Source organism: Engystomops pustulosus, chromosome 1 (genome assembly GCF_040894005.1).
Source record: "Engystomops pustulosus chromosome 1, aEngPut4.maternal, whole genome shotgun sequence".
NCBI classification, from domain to species: domain Eukaryota; kingdom Metazoa; phylum Chordata; class Amphibia; order Anura; family Leptodactylidae; genus Engystomops; species Engystomops pustulosus.
This window is the reverse complement of record NC_092411.1, coordinates 130,600,205-130,623,044: the sequence shown is the minus strand read 5'-3', so window position 1 is coordinate 130,623,044 and position 22,840 is coordinate 130,600,205. Positions and strand designations below refer to the sequence as shown.

The 22,840-nt window shown below is 39.3% G+C and overlaps 1 long non-coding RNA gene across 1 annotated transcript; it reads right to left on the bottom strand.

Annotated features, from left to right (window-relative positions):
• Positions 1-2,922: 2,922 nt before the first annotated feature.
• LOC140087316 (uncharacterized) lies at positions 2,923-13,192 on the bottom strand. The gene is made up of 2 exons (XR_011850003.1): positions 12,865-13,192; positions 2,923-3,038 (listed from the first exon to the last, which is right to left on the bottom strand). It is a non-coding gene; the product is annotated as an uncharacterized lncRNA (long non-coding RNA).
• Between the last annotated feature and the right edge of the window lie 9,648 nt (positions 13,193-22,840).

Sequence of the window (22,840 nt, the reverse complement as noted above, 5' to 3'; positions counted from 1 at the left end):
CAGGACTTGACTAAGTTGAAAACCATTCCGCGCCACTTCAAGGAGCACCACCAATGCGATGGGTCCAAATTGAAGGTAAGGGGCATCGACAGGGTCCTGGTGGATACCAGGGGTGGCAATTGGAGAAGGATCCTAGCACAAAAGGAAACCAAGTGGATTTTTCTTCTTGATACGGTTACTCCACATGGTCTTAATGAAAACTTAAGTTTTGCATCATTTTTGTAACATGTTTAATTTTGTTTAGGGGATCCTCTTTTAGTTTTCAGTGTTTGGTTTTATCCCTATTTTTTATCATTCCTATACATTTACTGTGGTTGTCCTTGTCCATTGCTGATTTGATCTGTGTCTTTCACGTTTTTCTTTTCTCTTTGTAGGATACGATGGGACCCATTCTTCATGCTACACCCCATAGTTCAAACACTGCCCTGGCCATCGTCTTTATCATCCGTGCCTTTATTTTACTCTTGCGCCGTTCCCCTTACACTTTGTCACATTTTTTTGTCACGCGTGTTCACCTTCACGAGTGTTTCACTTTTTGTGTGGTCCAGTAATTTTCCCTGTACATGTATTTTACCGGTACTTTCATTTTTATTTGTATGCATTGTTTGGAGGTCATTGTACTCATTTCTGCATATGCTCATCTTTATGTATGTCTAAATGTATTCATGTCTAAAATTCTAAGTGACATAATATGCAGTATGATATTACCTTACTTCATTCTTGCTCATTCTTCAGTGCAATATATTGCTTATGTACACGTATTACTCTGCACTCTTATATATAAAAAGATAACTTTTTAGTCTTTTTAGGCATTTTTTTATCATGACAGTTATTTCATGTCATTTATTATTATATTTTTTGTACAAAAAAATTTTTTTTTCCCCAGCACTTTTGTCACCACCTTTATCTTAAGCCCCATGTGTATATATATTTAATAGATTAGGGATTGGTGTAGCATTTCATGCCTTCCACTAGTTAGGCCATTTACCAGGTTATTCACCATTTTTTAATGTAATTTCTTCCTTCCCTTCTTTTACCCTCATGTGTCCCGGGCTCATATGCAATAATACTTAGCACTTTTGCACATATCACTTTTCGACCCGTGCGCCAAAATTAGCAGGGTCTCTTTAAGTGTGTCGCTGTGCAGCGCCACAATTTCTGTGGCGCGTGCGCACAGAATAGTTGTTCAGTCCGCTGGGTCTTCATATTACTGCGCACGCGCGGTATCATGTTTAGGCGCATTCGCGCACATTTTTCTTCCCCCTTAATCCTGCGATTTTACGGGTTCTCGCGCATGCGCCTGAACCCAGTTACCAGGGGGTTTCCGGCCAGCCTTCCACATGCAGTCTCCATCTTTAATTTTTCTATCAATTTCCTTGTTTGAGGTGTGTAGCTTTCTCTTGATTGGTCCATTGTTATTTAAATAAGGGTTTATTCTTGTTTCCTTACACTCCCCTTGAAAAAGCGCCATATGCGAAACACGTGTCGGGGCATTGTTTGTGTGTGATCCTCTCTCTGGTATAGTATTGTAGTCATTGGTTTTCAGCCTTGCTATGCACATTATTTGCGAACTTATTCTTGGGTACTTACTCATGCTATTGTCTACTCACTGTTGTTACACAGTGTGACATGTTTTACAGTGGCTAATTACCACCATTATTTGGTATACACACAATTTTATATTTTTTGTGTCCGTTCATGTATGCTGTATTATGTTTGGTTTTTATCTTCCATATTTTTTTAAATAAAGTATATTTATGGTTATTTTCTCTTACTGTGTTCTTTTTGAACCTTCCTTTTTGGTATTATTCTATCTTACCCTATGGTATTTTGTCTATATGCCCATACCAAACGGGTTTTCTTTTTGTTTATCACAAAAGATAAAAAAAATAAAAAAATTCAGATAGAAACCTTACCATGTCTGAAGCAATGGGATGGGAATCTTGCCATTTCCGTTGATGACACTTCCTGGGAAAACATTCGCAAACTAACAACCACTATTGTTAGAGGTACGTATTTTGGGCCTGCCACTTACTGACAGGCTTCTGGCAACAAATAGAATATATGTTTCAGATCTCTGTCATATTGTCCCCAGAACTAACACTGCTAGTTATAGGTCTCCGAGACCTACCAATTGAGGGTAGGACCATAGTATTCCATATCACCACTACAGCTCTCAATTTAACCCCTTCCCAACATGTGACATAATAGTATGTCACACGTTGGGTATGGGTGCATGGAGAAGGCTCCCGGGCTAATCCCTCTCCATAAACGGTAAGTCTTGGCTGCATATTGCAGCAAACACTTACCAGTCACACCCGCGATTGGTGCACTGATCGTGGGTGTAACCTGTCCATCCTGCATGGGCGCCCCCATCTTGGCAGAGATCGTTGTTCCCCATGACGTTATCAGGGGAGGCAATTGGTCGCCATGACAGCCTCGGGTCTTTTAACCCTTTGATTACAATGTGCACATATCACATGTCGTATGGCAGTGTATGGTAGGAACGATCAGACAACCTAGGGTTAAACTACCCTAGGGGGTCTGAAAAATAGTAAAAATAAAAAAAAATTAACTCCCCCCTAAAAATTCTAATCAACCACCTTTCCCAGCAAAGCACAGATGGGAAGGAGGGCCATGCATTATCCAGTTTTGCCCCAATTTAGGGGTTTTTAATTGTTTCATGGGCGCACTCCTGTGACCTATAACATATTTGTGCTCTTGTTCAATAATAGTAAAGTCTATAGAGTAACTGTGAACAAAGGTAAAATTAAGCAAACAGGCGCTACCTTCGCATACTGCTTGCATTCTGTGGAACGCAATCTCCAGATGGTCTGGTACTTGAAATACATGAGATGCTCAGACCCCACAGAGAAGCCCAAAAGTCCATTGTTATTAAAGAAGGGAGCGGCACTCACTATCCACGATCCAACAAGTTTATTAGCAATTTAAAAGCAGAAACAGATAGATGCTGTGGCTCTTGAGGTAATGCCGTATAGCATTTTTTCAGACCTCCTCGTCATCTCATGGACACCTCCCTAAAAAGAAACAGAACTGGTGGTGCATTATGAAATGACGAGCAGTGTATGTTACATTGTATATAATAGTACACAGAAATACATCATAAAAATACTTACATAATTTTAAAATCAATAGTACAAGGACATTATTTTTACTTTTATTTAGTCAATTTATATTTCTTTCAGAGTCAACCAAAAAGCTTTTTTCCTGTCATAGAATATTACACTTTGATATTTTTTTCCCCTTGTCTCCTACCTGTAAATGTCCCAATTGGATGCTGCTTGGAATAAAATTCCATAAGTAAAATGAAGTTTTACTATCATTAGTCATACAAACTAATGGCAGTTCATCATCCAACAAAGAAAAGTCTGAGCCACATGCCACATCGAAACCTGTACTGTAATTGCTTACATGGAAAGGTCATAGCAATTAAAGGGATAGTCATCTCTTATGTAATTAAAGCAGAAGAAAATGCTAGGCAATATATTTTATGTTTTTCTTCCTTACCACTTGCCTGCTGTCAATGAGTGAAAATTTTTGTTTACATCCAAAGGCTGAAACTAACACAATCTTAGTAGCTCACACAGCAGAATGAAGATAAGTATTAGCATACACTGTAAAAGTTTCCATATCCTCTATAATACACTTTTTTCCATTCACTGACAGCAAGTATATTTTGAAAGTGGTGAGAAAATTAAGTAGAAAAATACTATTTATTAATACACGGAAATTAAGTTTTATTTACAGAGGAATGGGAAGTCCAAATTAAAAGAATGATGAACAGGAATATGATCGTTTGATACAATGCCCATAATCCTGTAAATAAATGCATACAACAAAACTATGTTTCATAAATCACAAAATCAAGCTTAAATAGTTTACTTTCATGATACACAAATTTGTATGGGCCTTAAAGAAGGCAGAGTTATCTCCAAGATGAACCCACACATGATGCTACAACTCCCATGAGCACTCAGTTCTCATTAACAGCTCCTGCTTTTCATGCTGTGATTCCTGTGTCTCTGAGGTAATGATCTAATAGACAGCCTTGCCATGTCACCACAGTAATGGCAACTTATAAACTACTTGTTTCTCTCACTTACTATTAGTGTGTTTGTAACTGTCATCACTGCAAATTACATCAGCCTCACTGAGATTGTGCCTCACCACAACACTGGTCATACTGGATGTATAATATACTTTAAAGAGGACATGTCACCGCAGAAAAACCCACAGAGCTAATGTGCCCCCCCATAATCCTCCTCCCAGCCCCTTTCTCCCTAGCCTTTTTAAAAAAAAAATGTATGTGCAGTAAATGGATTTAAAACGATCCGACCTCTTACCAAGTATAAGGTAGGATCGTGTATCCGTCGCGCTGGCAGTCGGCGTTATTCATTAGGGGGCTTGCCGACACACCCCCAGCATGCCCCCGTCAGCGGACACATTGTAGAAGAAGCCGGCAGGATCGCATCGCTGCCAGCTCTTCTCCGTGCGGCCGCACTGCACTAACAGTGGCTGCGGCCGCAACCTGGCTTATTCTCTTTGCCGGCCGGCTGTGCCGCACTGTCAGCGGCTGTGGCCGAGCCGGGCTTCTTTAAAACGGCACGGAGAGCCGGCAGCGATGCGAAGCTGCCAGCTTCTCCTACAATGTGTCCGCTGGCGGGGGCGTGCAGGGGATGTGTCGGCACGCCCCCTTATGAATAACGCCGACTGCCAGCGTGACGGATACACGATCCGACCTCTTACTTGGTAAGAGGTTGGATCGTTTTAAATCCATTTACTGAACATAAATAAAAAAAAAACGGCTAGTGAGAAAGGGGCTGGGGGAGGATTATGGGGGGCACATTTGCTCTGTGGGTTTTGTGTGGTGACAGGTCCACTTTAATGGCATACCATGCACCAGCGTATGATAAATCCCTCCCTATTTCAGTATGACCCACCATATGATTATCTCCATGTATAGCATCATCCAGTCCCCTCCATGTAAAAACCATCTCTCCCCCTCAGCATACAGTCCTATATAATAAACACACTCTCTGTCTGGCATTTGTTATGGAAACAGCTGCATGCATGACTACAGTTTAAGCTGATGTTGCAGCTCAGCTGTAGAAAATTTTTTGTAGCAATAAAATGTATGACCTGTTAATTCAAGGACGCAGATATGTTTTTTAAATTTAAGACAACCCTTCTGAATCCACCAACAAGCAAAGTAAAAAAAAATCCCTGCCCAATATACAGTTTTGCATATAAGGCAGTCCCTGAATCCTTCCAACATAATCCCATGTAAATACATCCCTCTTAGGGTACATTCACACGCGGTATGCCCACCATGCGGGCATACCGCTGTGTGCTGGAGTTAAGGAGGAGGTGGCTCCTCCTCCATCCATAGAGAATAGCGGGACATGGCCGCACACAGCATGCTCTATCTTTTTGCGGTGTGCGGCCTGGATCAGTGCCACACATGTGTGGCACTGTATCTGCGCCGTGCCGCTATTGCCATTTATGGGGACGTACATGCGGCCGCAAATTTGCAGCCGCATGTACGTCCCCACAGACGGCCATGTGAATAAGCCCTTACCCTCCCCCCAGCCTCCTAATTTGCATTCCCATGTAAATGCATCCCTCCTGTCCCTCCAGCTTTATAACTGCAGTGCCATGTAACTACATCCATTCAGCCCTAACATGCAGCCCTATGTAACTACCGGTATATCAATTTTGTCCCTCTAGCCACAATAAATGATATCACTATTGTCCTTTCCCCCTGCAAATCCAGTTCTGTTCTGACTCAAACACCATTACTTGTCTACTCTATTAACTAGCTGTCTGCAGAGATATCTGAAGCTTCTCTGGTCCTTGATGACAGCTCCATCCCTAATTTTAATAGGCCCTGCCCCCTTGGGACATCAAACTCACTGCAACCAATCAACTATAGACAAACAGTGATGATCACATGACCTGCCCATAAAGCTGCAGGAAATGGGGACATGTGACCATCTCAGAGAAAAACCACTTTCAGTCCTGTGCCTCCAACAGTGGGACAAAATCACAGAACTAATTAAAGGGCCAGTAGCAATTTAAATTCTTCATGATAATATAAGTACGAAGCTTTTACTTGTTTGAGGAGGGACATTTTAAATAACACTTTTTTAAAAAAATGCGGTGGTTTTTCCGAATCCGTCGGGTTTTTTTACGGCCATGCCCCCCCATTTCTGTAGCGTGCATGCCGACGCCGATGTGCCACAATCCGATCTCGTGCTCCAAAATCCTGGGGCAATTCAGGAAAAATCGTGCAAATCGGAAATATTCGGGTAACATCGGGAAAACGCGAATCGGGCCCTTAGTAAATGACCCCCAATATGTATATAATGGTGCACAACCTCCATTCTTTAGAGTGGCAGGTCCCTGCTATGGCTTCTACCCCTATAGTTATGCCCCCTACTATTGTATACAGTACAGGTGGTCCCTGACTTAAGGACACTTGACTTACAGACGACCCTTAGTTACAGACGGACATCTCAGCCCACTGTGACCTTTACTCTAGTCGCAAGCTGCAATGATCAGCTGTAAGGTGTCTATAATGAAGTTTTATTGATAAACTTTGTCCCTCTGCTAGCACAAAATGTTGAAAATCCAATTGTCATAGAAAAAGAAATGAATTACAAATTTAACTTACCTAAACAGACAAACCTAAAGAACCTATTTTGTACATAACCCGGGGGTTGCCTGTACATGTATTGTTACAGCTGTGTTCTGCTGTTTGACTGAGAAGACACTTCAGTGCCGGAACTATTCTATACTGCTGGACATCTATAAAGCTGAAACCTCTGCTTTGGATCAGTAAGGGTTAAAGCCTGAAGACTTTCAGAGTTCTGTCTCTCCCTCACCTGGTGAACTCAGCCATTTTCCTTGCATCCTGGACTATTCTACTGTCTTTTGATTCTGTAGTATATTTGCTATCTAGTTGTGACTCAAATTGTTGACTCCTGCTATTTGTTTGTCTCTCTTGTTGTGTGTTTGCATGCCCAGTTATTGTCCTCCTTTTTGGTGGGACACAATAAGTAGGAATGGACAGATTGGGGTCCAGTGCTAGGGCTCCCTGTCTCCGTTTGTGTCCTGCCATTACATGTATGTTGTTTAACAGAAATTGTCCTTTGGGCTCCCCATCTAAATCTACATGCCAAAAGGAACTATAGAAGAACAAAGGCTACTTTTAATCCATCCAATAGAACAGCAATGTAAATAATTGGCTTTCATGGACCGACTAAAGTGCAGAGAACAAGACTTCGTGCCTCATAGTAATATATAATGCAAGGCGATCCTTCTTCACCACAAAACAGCAGTGCCAAACTGTAATCATGGGAAATGGGAAGATTTTTGTCCCTAAACACTAGTATCCATAAATGGCTTTTGATAAGCCTAATACTATGCCTGTGTAGTAATGTTGGTTACACTACTGTATCTATGTTTCTGGTACCGTATTTATGTAGTAAGCTTGGCTCAGGTACTGTATGGATTTGTCCTGTTTTCCATATGCAATTGGGCTCAAGCCTCAGACCCTAGAAATGGCAGCAGGGAAAAGTATATGGACATCTACAAAAGCCGTTACATGTATGAATTCCCATTATAATCTATAGACATTAGTATGAAGTTGGTCCCCCTTTGCTGCGAAAAACTGCTTTCAGTGCATTTAATGAGTGTGTCTGAAAGAAACTTTGCCCATTCATAGCATTATCCCTTTACTAAGCTTTAAGGCCAGAGGAGTTTTAGAGCTCTGCAGTTATTGAATCAGCAGAGAGTGGTTGACTTTTATGAAGTATGGACCTCAGCCAGGGGCGTAACCACAGCAGTTGCAGCCATAGCAGCTGATATGGGGCCCGCAGTGTCAGGGGGACCTTACCTCTGGGGGATTAGGTGGATATACAGTATGTTGTATGTGTGTGTGGTATGTATATATAGTACTTTTTGTGTATACATATGTTATATGTCTGTATGTGGTCACAGAATATCATTGTAAGTTTCCTCTAGTCATCTGGCCACAGGTTCCCAACTATGACGGTTGAGTGTTCAATGTTTAATTTAACCTATAAGGAGCCATAAGGAGTCCAGTTCTTACCAGGATTAATGTTGATGTATGTTTATGATTATGAATGTGCAAGATTCCAGTACCAACATTTTTATGCAATGACTAATCCATGTGAGATAAATATAAAATATACCTCCACTAAGCCTCTACTTGTCTTACAGAGAAGACCTAGTTTAGTTGTAATAACAGAATCCAGCATATAACTATCATTGTCCTAAATAGTTTTCATTCCTTTCAGCTTAAGTCAGAACAATAGTTAGGTTATCTTTCAGACTGAACATAATTAGATTAATTTTCATAAAGTAGCCATGATCATTATCTATTTGGAAGAGGTTTTTTTTACAAATGTACTTCCAAGTTATATCAATATTTTTCTGTTGTCATGGTCTGAGCGATCACATCTTTTATTGTCAGTTCAAAGGTAAGAATCAAGTTAAGTACTTGGGGGAAAACAGGATTCCAAATTTATTATTGAGGATTTTCTGCTTGGAACTAGATAACTCTGTAATATCACACAGGTGGATCACTAGATGAAATATTTATGTTTATGCAACCTGTTGTGGTTTAGAAATGGCTAATCATACAAACAGGAAGTAGCTCTATTTTTACAATATTCCTGGAATATCTGGTTTGAATACACAAATGTATAAAATTATGGGCAATATTAATGATTCACAATATTCTTCATTGGAAACTCTTTAGTTTTTTTCAAGTTGCACCTGCAATCCAAACAGGCTCTTTTTTCTTACTCCATTTGTGATCATATAGAACTCTTTAAACATGCATATAAAAAGGGTAAACTTTATCATTTTATTTTTCCATTAGATTGCTACTATAATTTGGAACTTTTTGATCCACCAACAGTCTAGGTAACTATGGTAATTTTCTAATATTTGTTATCCATTGCCTCCTTCCTTCTAAAATCAACTTCACATTGTAACAGCCTGTGAAGGTACAGCACTGAGGTCTCAGGTAATTCCACGAAAGCCCTTCTGGATCATGAGCATAATTTTAATAGTTGATTTCAAAAGAAAGGAGGCCTTGGATAACAACTATAAGATTACCACAGTCACAGTGCTCAGATCTATGAGTAAGTGTCCCTGGTTTAACATGCTGGATTTTAATGGTAGATTTCCTTTAATAAGTTAAGCTAAAATACATCTAGCTGAAATTAAAACGTATAGTAAAAGTTATACAACTTGTAACACAATTTAGTGGAACTGTGTATTCTATAAACAATATTTGATGTTTATCAATTTCTGTTGATCAAATGGACATTTGTTCTTTATGGGAGCTAGAAAAGCTTTAAAGTTATTCATTATCCTATAAAAGTTATGTAAAGTGTTCAGTCATCCGTGTTCAGTTAGAAGGATGAATACAATGTGAATTAAAAAGAGACATTGGGCTATATCTATTATTCTGGCTGTGCCAGCTTTCTGTCTGACATTGCACAAGAAAGAATGTCTTTTGGACTTGCACATGTATTTATGAAGTGTTTGCGCCAGTTTTGTGTCGCAGCTGTACTTTGCCGATAATACAGAAAAAAAGTGCACCTTAAGGGACGTGTTAGTGCTTACCCAGAGCTTGTGACACATTTATCACTAACTTGACAGAAATGTGTTGCATTCTGTGACGGTGCACAAATCCCGAGCAGGGCAGGGTGCATTAAATAATTGAAGATCGTGCCCCAGTATTCAATAATATGGCGCACCCTGCACAAGAGTGAGTTCAGTTTGCCAATCTTAGTTCAGTTTGCTTCAGTCCTGATAAGTCTGGGCCATCATTTTGCAAACCCAACCTAGCGGCATGCGAACAAATTAGCCGAAAAATTTGTAATTTATGTTTATATTTCTATATCTATGTATAAGAATAAACCATATTGAACACAAATTTTCCATCCTGTGTGTGCTTCAGTGCTTTCACAGTCTCAGTGAATGCAGTGGCAGCATGCATACTTGACCTTAATTTGTGGAAGATATCCTCTATTCCGTGGCTAACTGACCTAAATACCCCTTTAAAGGTTTTTAAAGTTTATATCCCTGTGTACCTTGTATCATGTAGATTCTTTTCTTTTTGTATGTTTCATATATTGTTTTAATTAAAAAAGTGTAAAAATGAATTTACTACTTCTCTTGTGCAATAGCAGAAAATATAAACAATTAGTTGTTGTTTTTGCAGGAGTTCTAAAATTTACCAGTACCATACAAGCATTTAACCCCTAGGCGCACCAGGACGTTATAGTACGTCCCCGGGGCTAGATACTTAGCGCACGGGGACGTTCTATAACGTCCTGCTTCTGGCACCGGCTCACGAACGGAGCCGGTACCAGAAGCAGCGGCTGTCAGCTGTCTAGTACAGCTGACAGCCTGCGCTAACACCCGCGACCGGAGCCGGCTCTGATCGCGGGTGTTAACCCCTTACACGCCGCGGTCAAACATGACCGCGGCGTGTAAGAGTGTTTGCGCTGTGGATCGGATCCCCCGTGCCGCTTACCGGGGGATCCGATCCACTTCTGGGCAGCTCCGAGGACTGGCATGTGCCCCGGAGCTGCCCGGTCTCCATGGCAGTCAGACCCCTTCCGGGTCTGACTGTAAACTGTCTGAGCATGCGCAAGCTTGCTCAGACAGTTTACACTGCTCTACAATAAAATAGTATTGTAGAGTCGTGTATTGAACTTAAACCAGTGATCAGAGCATCACTGGTTCAAGTTCAAGTATGTATAAGTAAAAATATGCAAAAACACTTAACACTACACATTATAATAAATAAAAAATAAATACATAAAAATATAAGCCCCTAAAATGTCACTTTCCCATAAAAACACTTAATAAAGTATAAAAAACACAAAAACAAAAAAACCCCCACATATTTGGTATTGCTGCGTCCGTAACAATCTGTATAATAAAACAGAATCGTTACTGGACCCGCACGGTACACGCCGTAGAAAAAAAAACGCAAAAACGTTCCGAAAAAAGATAATTTTTAATTAATACCCTATAAAAAAATGCTCTAAAAAGTTATTTAAAAAATGTTATGCACAAAATAAGCCCACTAAAAAGAACAACTCTTCTCGCAAAAAATAAGCCCCTAACCAGATTTGTCAGCCGAAAAATAAAAAAGTTATGCATATGAAAAGATGGTGATGCTAAAAGGAACAAGATTTTCTCCAAATTGGTTTTTATTCAGTACAATTGAATAAAATACACAAAACCCCCACATATTTGGTATCTCTGCATCCGTAACAATCTGCATAATAAAACAGAATCGTTATTAGATCCGCAAAGTGAACCCCGTAAAAAACAAAACAAAAAAAAGCTCCAGAAAAAAGACCATTTTCAATTAATACCCTATAAAAATGCTCTAAAAAGGGATTTAAAAATGTTATGCACTCTAAAATAAGACCACTAAAAAGAGCAATTCTTCTCGCAAAAAATAAGCCCTTAAACAGATTTGTGAGGCGAAAAATAAAAAAGTTATGCATATGAAAGACGGTGATGCTAAAATTAACAACATTTTTGCCAAATTACTTTTTATGCAGTAAAAATGGGAAAAAAATAAAAAATCTATATAAATGAGGTCTTTTTGTAATCGTGGCAACCCATAGAATAAAAATAATATACTATTTTTATGGTATGGTAAACAGCCAAAAAAAACCCATAAAAATCTTCCTGAAAAGTGATGATTTTCATTTCCTCCACCAACAAAGAGTTAATAAAATCTCACCAATTAGCCTATAGATTCCCCCAAATTACGTACCAGAAAAGTGCATCTCATGTGGCAAAAGAAATAAGCCCCTATAGGTCCACATTAAAAAAAAGAAAAAAATTATAGCCTGTACAATGTGACATAGCAAATCTGCTCTGGATGGCGCCTCCTTCCCTTCTATGCCCGGCCGTGCGCCCATACAGCAGGTTACCACCACATGTAGAGTATCCGTGTACTCGGGAGAGATTGGGTAACAAACTTTGTGGAGCCTTTATTCATTTAATCCATTGTAAATGTTTAATTTTCCACCCAAAATGGGTGTATTGTGAAAAAATATTACAATTTGCAGACTGCACCTCCATTTTGTTTTAACCCCTATAAAACACGTAAAGCGTTAACAAACTTCTTAAAAGTGGTTTTTCATACGTTGAGGTGTGTAGTTTCCACAATTGGGTAATTTACGAGTCTCACTATTATTTAGGCCTCTCAGTGTCAATTAGAAGTTGAGCAGGTCCATCTAAATACAGGTTTTGGTGATTTTACAAAAAATGTGAAAAAGGATACCTAAATTCTGAGCCTCATAACATTCTAGTAAAATATGTGGAATCTTAAAAAACCATGCCAACATAAAGCAGACATTTGGGAAATGTAAGTTATGAATTTATTTGGGAGCTATGACTATCTGCATCAAAAGTAGAGAATTTAGAACGTTGAAAATAAAGAATTTTTCCAAATTTTTGCCAAATTTTGTTTTTTTTCATAACTAAACACAAAAGATATCATCCAAATTTTTAAACTAATTTGAAGTACAATGTGTCACGAGAAAACAATCTCAAAATCCCCTGGATATCTCATAGCGTTCCAAAACTATAACCACTTATAGTGACACAGATCAGATTTGAAGAATGGGGCCGCGTCCTTAAGGCCAAAAGAGGCTGAGTCCCGTAGGGGTTAAGATATAGTATTGCTTATTTAATGAAATAGAGAGAATAGTGAACAGGATGTTAAACAACAATTGCCATCATGACCATAAATGTGAGGTTTATTGTACTTACTTTGACGACAAATGTGTAACTTCTTCAAACAGGTGGTAGACAGGACTGTAAGGGAAGCATACATCCTCTAAGAAGGTTGACGTCCTTACTGAGTAAATATATGCAGCCTAATAACAGGTACTACAAATATGTAACCAAACATAAGTGTCACCCTAAAAGATTAAAATATTCCAAAAATTTTTTAGGCTCCTAGAAAAACAACTTTACTATCAATTACTTTTAGATTGCTGGTTTGCCATAGATTTGTCCAGAACTTGTATCATATTACGGTGTGAAAAACCTTCTGTCTAGTGATATGTTCTCACTAACAAATCAGTTGTCTTTTCCTCCTGACTTACATCATGGCTGTGGGAACCTGCTCAAAGCAAATGTTAGCAGAAACTAGGGATTATTTACCAAAGGAAATGTAGCAGAACATCTTGTGTAGTTAAATCTATTGTCAGCAATAACCTCTAAAAATAACTCTGGAATCAACATTTTCCCTGCAGTTCATTGTAATTCCATTACTAACACTTGCAGCTCTGTGCATAAACATCCAGTGGTGGTCATTTCAATGTAGTCTAGCCTAAAATGATCAGGTTGTCCAGGTAATCAAGCCTAGTATTGTACCATCAAAATCAAGCATGGATAAACCAGAGATAATTAATCATGGATCCAGGCACTGTAACTGTGGTAATCTTTTTCTATTTTTTGTTATCCATGTCCGCTTTGCTTCTAAAATGAACTAAATGAACTAAATGAATGCTAATAAGGCTGAGTGGCTCTGTAAATAGAGGCCTTCAATGATGTCTTTTCATCCCTTGTTACAGTGAACAGAACATGTCTCACCCTCCCTCTGTTGTCCCTGCCTATAAGTGGTAGGAGAGAACTGGTCCACATTCCCTTCCTGCACCAAAGTGCACAAAGTGCAAACAAGGAAAGACAAAACAATACAAACCGAAACGGATAGTCACCAAACTCGGGTCAAAACTAAGAGGACAATGAAGTACAAAATGACAAGGCAAATGGATAATCAGAGAATCAAGCATGACATTGAAGATACCAGAAAACAGAAGACAGAATGAACACTTGGTAGCTCTGTACAAGACTATAGCAAGTGAAGAACACTAGTCCACAAAACCTTTGAGATGTCAGAGCTCTGGTCTAGAAGATGATTGGATCAATTCTCTGCCACCACGAGCCTAGTCGCCCCTGTGGAGGTATCTGGTTGCTCTCCACCACAGGAAGACCATCCCGCTTGTATAATCAGGCAGGAGTCTTGTCACATCTTGTCACAATTTTATAGGGATTATCTTTAAGACATTTGCATCTCGAGAAACCATTGGAATTGTTTAAGAGTGCCTCTACTTCCCATTCAGTAAAATCAGACTGGAGGTCTTTTTCACATTGTGAAATTTAATAAGGTTTTTTGTTCCTCCCTAAATCCAGTATAGCGTTGTAGCAGGTGGTTAAGAGTTGTTTGTGTAATGGCTGCCTATTTGTCAGGGACAACAACAAGTCCTTTTTCCTGTGGGGTCTGCTGGTGTCTAGCCCGATATTCCCTGCACACTTCCTTGAAAGTTCGAATATGTAAATACTTTCTAAAGCGAAGCCCTGTCTTTCTGAGGAGGTAGTGCTCATTTTCTTCACTTTCCAAGTCAAAGAAGGAAGCTACTGTATGCTGATGCAAGTGCTTACAAAAAGAATTTGTATGGTTCCTTTTCCGGAAACACTAACTGAGGGAGCATTGCAAAGGGCAATATAGAGTGTGGGATAGACCAGGAAGGGACAATTTGAATTGTTTCAAATATACCCTTATGTAAAGGCCTCGAGGGTTGGCTAATGAGAGAGCAAGGTCGAAACCCCAACAACCTAGCTCTCTCCCTCAGTTAAGGTAGAGTGCTCCAGAGCATTACATAAGGTCTCTGCGGGAGACTGTGTAATGGAGATCCACCTACAGATCTGAGTTGCAAAATAGTATCCAAAAACATCAGGATAGCCCATACCTCCCTTCCTTGGACATTGTGAAAGCTTAGGGCATAAGCATGGTCTGTTGCCATTCCAGAAGAACCTGTTAGATACACTCCTAAAAAAGGACTTTGGTAGCCAAATAGGAACTGTCTGATACTATCAAATACAATAATTTAGGCAAGATATACGTCTTTAGCAAATTCTTTCTACCCCACCAAGACATGTATGGGACCTTTAAGTTGGTGAGTTGGGTTGTAATTTGGGAAAGTAAGGTGATATAATTCATGTTAGTTTGCCCATATCAGACAGGAGTTGTATACCCAGATACTTAATGCTATGGCTTGGCCATTTATATGGGGAATCCCATTGCAGTTTCCTCACAACAGCAGGAGGGAGGGTTACATTTAAAATTTCAGATTTGGTGAAATTCACCTTAAAATTGGAAAGGGCACTAAACTTTGAGAATAGGTTGGTGATAAGGGGGAGGGAAGTTACCACATTGGTGGTCATAATCAATAAATCATTCCAAAAAAGTGGTTGCTTTATGTTTAAAGTCCCCCACTTGAATCTCTTCGATCATAGGAGAGGATCTTATCTTCCTGATCAGGGATTCCATGACCATTATGAAGAGTGTAGGCGAGAGAGGACCTCCCTGCCTGAACTGTCTCTAAGGATCCATTCAATTTTAACTTCGTCTGCTCTTTCTTGCCCTAGCAGGGTAGGGAAAAGCTCCATAGCCACCACAGGTAAAGCCTTGTGGGAAAATGTACTGGGTGGCCTCTAATACGCACATTCTGCCTCCACCCAGATAGGGCCTTATTGATAAGATTATAATGAATTGTGAGCTACTCTTTGATTCCCAACTCATAGGACATCATGGCAGCTTGTGCTGTTTCCACCTGTTCCAGGTGGTGACCCAAATGTTTTATGTCTTTTGCAAACAGATTCAGGGCCTGGTACGGGATCTGCTCTATGAAACCCCTGGAAGCTGCAGAAGCGTTTTTCTCACCTACATTGTCAGAAAAATCCCCTGCACTCTCCACTTCACATTCTCCCTCCATAGCGGGATCAGCAGACACTATATAACATAGATGGGTGATCTAGTGTAAGGTAAAAAACCATACAAAACTGATGCCAATTGGCCCATACTAGGGAAAATTTTTTTTTCCAAAATTATTCCCTGAATCAACTTCAAATTTACAAAGTGTTGTTTCCATAACCTATGACATTTTTGTTTTTAAGGAAGGGCCCTTCTTGAACATGTACAAAGTATAATCTATTCCAACATCCTTCAGCCGAGAGTTCAATAAAGTAAAGCAACCCTGTCTATAGCGATGGTTGTAGCACTGCTCTTCTAGGTCTAGATAATACCTCTTGTTTTGGCAACAGGTATAGGCCATTTACACAAATTTCAATGGGTGTGCTTTACCATTAAATGTGGGGCCTCCCTGTCTATCTATGAATTTTTATCGCATGGCAGATATAGGGGGAGAGAAGGATATAGTCAGAATTTAGCTGCCCAATTGGCATCATCTGAGAAGATATGCTGCTGCCAGAAGACTCCGTCAGGAATTCTCCATATTCATAGCATGGAGATGATGGTGTGGGGAGACACAGCTGTTGAACAAATGACTTTTCTACTGTGGGGTCCTTGTAAATTTGAATAAACAGGAACATATTCACATAATTAAAATTGTAAGCAATAAAGAAAATCACCCAGTTCTTGCTGATGTATTTGAATACAATGTGGTTCTTTATATTTGCAGTTCACCTAAGGGAATCAGAACACAGTTACATCTTTCTGCAATTCAAAAAAGAAAAGGAAGGTGCAAAAGGGTCATTTAGGAACCAACTAGTGTTCCAGAATAGATGCAAATTATGAGCAAAGTATTAAACAATAGGCCTCTGCTAATCCTTTTCTGAGTTGCAAATGAACTGGCACTGTCAAACAGGATTTGATTAACTGAGTGTCTAATGTAAAAGTTCCCTTTTGGCAAAAGAAAACTTATATTTTAATTTCCTCTACATATCCAAGAAACCGTCCAGTTTATATATATGCATTGTTCCGGAACCAAATACCGTAATAAAATGTGAAGGCCTAATGATACAAAGACTCTTTTGCAGAATGTATAAAATGCAGCTATTAACATAAGAAGGTTCTACTAGAAGATCCACTTTAACCCCTTAACGACTTGGCCATTTTGCACCTTCCTGACATGGACCATTTTTTAAAATCTAAAACGTGTCACTATAAGTGGTTATACTTGAAGAAAGTTCCCAACAGCACAATTGCAAAAAAAAAGTGTAGACTGCAAGCTACCAGGGCCAGGCAAAGAGGTCCTCCAAAATATGTACAAGGAAAAAAGCAGCACTCCAACGTAGGTAGATGTAAGGTGAAAAAAGTGGTGTCTTCATACCATAATTGCTGAATAGAACAACTCCAGATGATTTTGAGATTGTTATCTCGTTACATATTGCACTTCATGTTAGTTTAAAAAATGTGGGGGATATGTTTTATTTATTAAAAAAATGGATACTTGGCGAAAATTTTGAAAAATTCTTGATTTTTGAAATTCAGAATTTTTTACTTTTCCGACAAATAGTCATAACACCAAAATAACTTGATAAATAACATTTCCTTAATGTCTGCTGTGTGTTAACATGTTTTTATGTGTCCTCTCATTTTTGTAGCATGTTATGTTTATACAAACTCGGTAAAATACCAAAATGCTCCACCAAGTTTCATTCCCAATTTCTCCCGAGTATGCCAATACGTCAATGTGGTGGTAAACTGATGCATGCGCACACGGCAGGGCATTGAAGGAAAGAAGCTCAGAGCAGATTTGCATTGTCAATTTTTTTACAATTTTTATTTTTTCGGCAATTTAGATAAATAAGGGCTTATTTTCTGCGAGAATAGATGCACATTACAAATGCTTCATTTTAGTGGGTTCTTTGATAGTTGATAATATTTTATTAACTTTTGAATGCATGGAGGAAAATAAATTTGTGGACATTACATTACTGATCGGGGGATTTATGTAAAGGGGGGCATCTTCGGTGGACATTTCATTAAGGGGCATCTGGGATGGATATTTAAGGGGGGGCATCTGCTGTAAACTTGGGGGTTTACTGACAATGGACTGGGGGGATGATAGTGGACCGGGTGGCTCACTATGGACTAGGAGGGCTGTCTACAGACTGAGGGTGCATGTGCTGGCTGCTGACTATGGACTAGGACAGTGATGGCGAACCTTTTAGCAGCCGAGTGCCCAAAAAGCAACCTAAACCCCCCCTTATTTATCGCGAGGTGCCAACCAAAAATTAAAGCAGTAATTGCTCCCTGTTCTTCAAAAACTTTCAATCATATTGGCCTCCTGAGGACAGGAACTTCAGGAAGATTCTTTGAGTCTTGTTTGATATGCTGGGGCGATGGCCCGGGTGCCCACAGAAAGGGCTCAGAGTGCCACCTCTGGCACCAGTGCCATAGGTTTGCCACCACTGGACTAGAAGGTCTGTTTACACACATAGAGGGCATGTGCTGTGGGGGCTGACTATGGACTAGGAGTGCTGTCTACGGACTGAGGGAGTATGTGCTGGGGGGCTATCTATATACAAAGTGGGCACGTGCGGGGAGTATCTATATACTGAGTGGGCTCCTGCCAGGGGTATCTATATACTGAGTGGGCACTTGCTGGGTCTTGTCAAAAAAAATGTAGCTTGTCATGGCTTAAAAATGTTTTGGACAAAAAAAAATTGTGTATACAATGTTATGTATCAATTTGGGAATGAACACCAGTGGGGGGCCCACAGTCTTTCAGTCAGAGGCCCCAAAATTCCTAGTGGCTGCCCTGATAGTGACCTCTACATGCATGGCAAGTAACTGAACAAAGCCAGAAGCTGGCAGCTTCATAAGTTATGCGGTAGAGGAGCCTTGTTACTGGAACTCAACTGTTATTTAAAGTGGTAGTCCCAATTTAGATTTTTATGTCCTATCCACAGGAAAGGGAATATCAATCTGATCAATGGAGGTCTGATGAATGGGACCCTCATGATCACTAGAATGGAGGTTCAGTTCCCACTAATTGATGGAGTGGTAGGTTGAAGATGCTTCCTTAAGCTCCATTGTCTGTCCATGTGAGTGCTGGAAAAACCAAGCATGGCTATCTGTTGTACTCTTATTTATCGTTTATGTAGCCGAAGACGACCTCCACTAGTTTCAGCACTCTCTCAAACATTGAATAGAGAGGAAGGCAGCTTCATATATAAGTGGGAATGGGACCCACTTTCTTTTGATCAGTGGGAGCCTTAGTGGTCAGACCTTTACATTGTTATCAAGTATATCGTGGATAGGGGATAACAATCAAATTTAAGACGACCCCTCCACTAATTAGCTAATATGTAAGGTCATAGAGAGTTCTGTTGTGGACAAGTTGGGTTTCTGAAACTCAGTTCCTATTCAACTGTGTTTATTTTCTGTATATTCCCATCACCACAACTTCTAAAATAAACAAAGGAGGGTCTAGCTGTTGGATTCCCATCGATAACCCAAATTATCAAAATCATAGAAATCTTTAGTTCACATGTCTCATTTTACCACATATTTAAATAAAAATGGAGATATTTGAGCTGAAAGTTTAAGATTTTCAGCAAACAAAACCCTGAAATGTTGAGTTTTATCAAGAAGTTTACTAAAAAAAATTAATTTTGTAGGATTTTTCCAAAATCAGTTGTTTAAAAATAGATCATTAATAATAATCTAACCGAGTAATGTGAAAGATAAAACAGCGGAGTAGTTGAAGGGCAAGTTAAAGCAAGTCATGGCATGAGCTTGATAAACAAGTTCAGTGTACCCAAAACAATACTTAGCATGCCCAATTATGAATATTTCATAGTCAATGCGTCCAGGAAGCATTGGCTTGTGTGGATTGTTGCAGTGTTAATCACTGTGATTTAAGATGTATAAAAGCCTTCAAAGACATCTCTTGTGAAGTCACTATCATCAAAGGGAATGTCTGCTTCAGAAGCTAACTAATATTATCCAAGATATTCTTTTTAAAGTCCTTTCAATTAATGACCTTCATGTCAAAATTGTGAATGCTACAGTGTATGACACTGAAAACAAAATATGTGTAAAGAATGGCAACTTTGGCCATAAAATCTTCAAGGTGTGTATACCTTTATGTATATATTCTCTGGTATATACTGTATGTATGTAGTACTACTAGTGAAAAGTTTGAACCATCAACGCGCTTGCCATTAAATTCAACTAGGACAAACTTTGATGATCTCTCTTTTACAAATAGGTTTTAAATGTCGCTACTTGTGATCCTGCAGCAATACCTGACACTTTTCTCTGTCACCAAACACTCCGGAAGAGTATTAGGAATAATCCAAAGAATATCAGTTCTCCATTGTTCTAATTGGAGCATTGCTATTGTATGTAATGGATACCATCCTGTAAAGCTATTATTCTATTAGCTCTTCCTAGGTAATTTAAACTTTGGCGGTAAGAGGTACAGGCTATTTTATACAATTTATCTAGTTTTAGAAGGTATAAGGAAATGTATGTTTTCTAATTTAAAAAATGAAATATACATATGTGGATTCCCTTGTTGAAACATGCATTAAAAGCAATTGTATAACGCATCAGGTGGCATGGTGCAATTTGCTAAATATTTCGCAACTGGAACTCGAATGAACCTCTGTAACACAGATCTAGCTGCTCTTGTAAGAATGTATAGTGTCATACATAGTTGGCATAACTGGTTTATGTGTCTCAATATCATAAATACTTGCTCAAGACCCACTTGCAAAGGAAATTAAGATTTTGTGTGAATGTTTTTCCTTTAAAGAGGACCTGTCACCAGATTTTGACAACCCTGAGTAACAATGCCTGCTGATAAAGGGTTACAAGTCCTCCCCATATCATCTAAGATTAGCTGCCAGTGAGGCACTGTACCTTTATTACAGACATTTTTCTGATATGAAAATTAGCTTTTCTGACTCATGTCTGCTCTTTGTGACTCTTCTTTCTCCCAGGCTGGCAGTGAACCATGCCCCATTATTTTGACTGACAACTCTGTGTCTCTTCAAATCCCTGCCCTGCCTCCTTATATTTAGGGACCATCTGCTAATTTGCAACTACAGACATACAAAGCTCTATGTACAGATGGGAAATATTGTGTACATTTTTTTACACATGTGACCAGTGACATCATTACAGGTCCTTTAGCCTTCTAAGAATGGCAAACTGTACACCATGTATGTGATTACATGGAGTCACAGCAGCCATGGAGGCTGCTGTGCCTTCCTGTGGTCAGTTACATGCATGGGGTTTGCTATTGTTAGGAGGTTAATGTTCCTTAGATTATGTCACTCTGGTCACATGACATGAGCTGTGACCGGTAAGGAGGCATAAGGCATGGGGTGTATTAGATGGGAGTGGCCAAATGAGCTGGACACGCCCCCTCTGATGCCAGGGAATATAAGATAGAAGGTGATTTATATGGATGAAAGTGAAACAATTTTTAGCTAAACGAAGGGTGTCAGTCAGTTAAAAAGAGCTCTATAGGAACCTGTCACTGGCTGTAAATGTGCAAATGTGGTGACAGGTTCCCTTCAAACCATAAAATTTATTCATGTTGCAGGGAATGTTATGAGCTATAGATAGAATATTGAACTAATCCACCAGAGTATTAAAAGCTCATCTGATGGACACATACTTTGACTTAGCAATGGGCCTCAAATGTAAATATTCTCAGTCGGAGCCAAGTCATTCTGTATTAGGTACACTAAATACATGCATTCAGCACTGTTGATCCTGCTCATGTTACCCTGATGATGGTGCCCAATTGATCACAGGCCTCTTGCACATGACTGTGTGTGCATGCAGGGCATAAACAACGGCCATGTGTCATTGTTTGCGGTCAAACTGACAAGGGCATGGTTAGCTCTGTTCATCACATCCTAGTCAATTGATGACTGACCAGGGCACAACATGGGAATAAATGAATGATTTGGACATGCTCTGTAATTTGTGGTGTGATCAGTCAACATGTTTACATTGTGGTGAGCCACAGTACATGCACCGCACCGCGAGTGTGCCTAATAGATGGCTATGGAGCTATCTAGCTGCATTTTGTGTGGCTAGCTCACAGCCTCTGCAAACGGTCGCATACATTAAGCCTAATTCAGTGCAGTATGAATAGTAGTATAAATCCAGAATTGCCTTGAAACCGTGATATGAACAAAGTACAATTCTTTCACTAATGTGTTGATGTCTGATGTACAGGAATCCTGTGTTAATGCAATATCTTATTTACAGTGTAAATTATCTAAGCATATGCAGTAAGACAAGCTTGTACACTTTACATCACCAGAGTGCTGACATCACTTTGTGACCTAACATGGGTAATGACTAAATTAATTACTTTTGAGATCAACAGCAAAAAGAATGAAAACGTGAAAATGTGGTGATAAACCCATGGAAAATAGCTGATGACAGATGCATGTACATTACATATAGACACATCAATCTACTATATCCTTAAGGAAAATGATGGCATTTTCTCGTTTAAAATATGTGACTCAGTTTTCAGATAATGTTTTTCATGTAAAAATTCCACTATATTTAGAGTAATGTAAATGGTGTCATTCAACGCTTATTTCATTGGATTAGTTAATTTAAGAGCAAAATGAGAATATGGAAAATCTAGGAAGGATTATTTTAAATAGTAGATCTATAGATCAGAAAATTAATAATAGATCATCTTAACTTAATAAGCTAACGGTCTATAGTCTCCATAACAAGGACTAGAAATTAGCACATATACACTCACCGGCCACTTTATTAGGTACTCCTGTCCAACTGCTCGTTAACACTTAATTTCTAATCAGCCAATCACATGGCGGCAACTCAGTGCATTTAGGCATGTAGAAATCAGCTAATTGAAGCAGCTTATATTATGCTGATGAAAGCTGCCAGGCTAGTCAACATATAGATCCTTTTTGTCCACTATGCAGT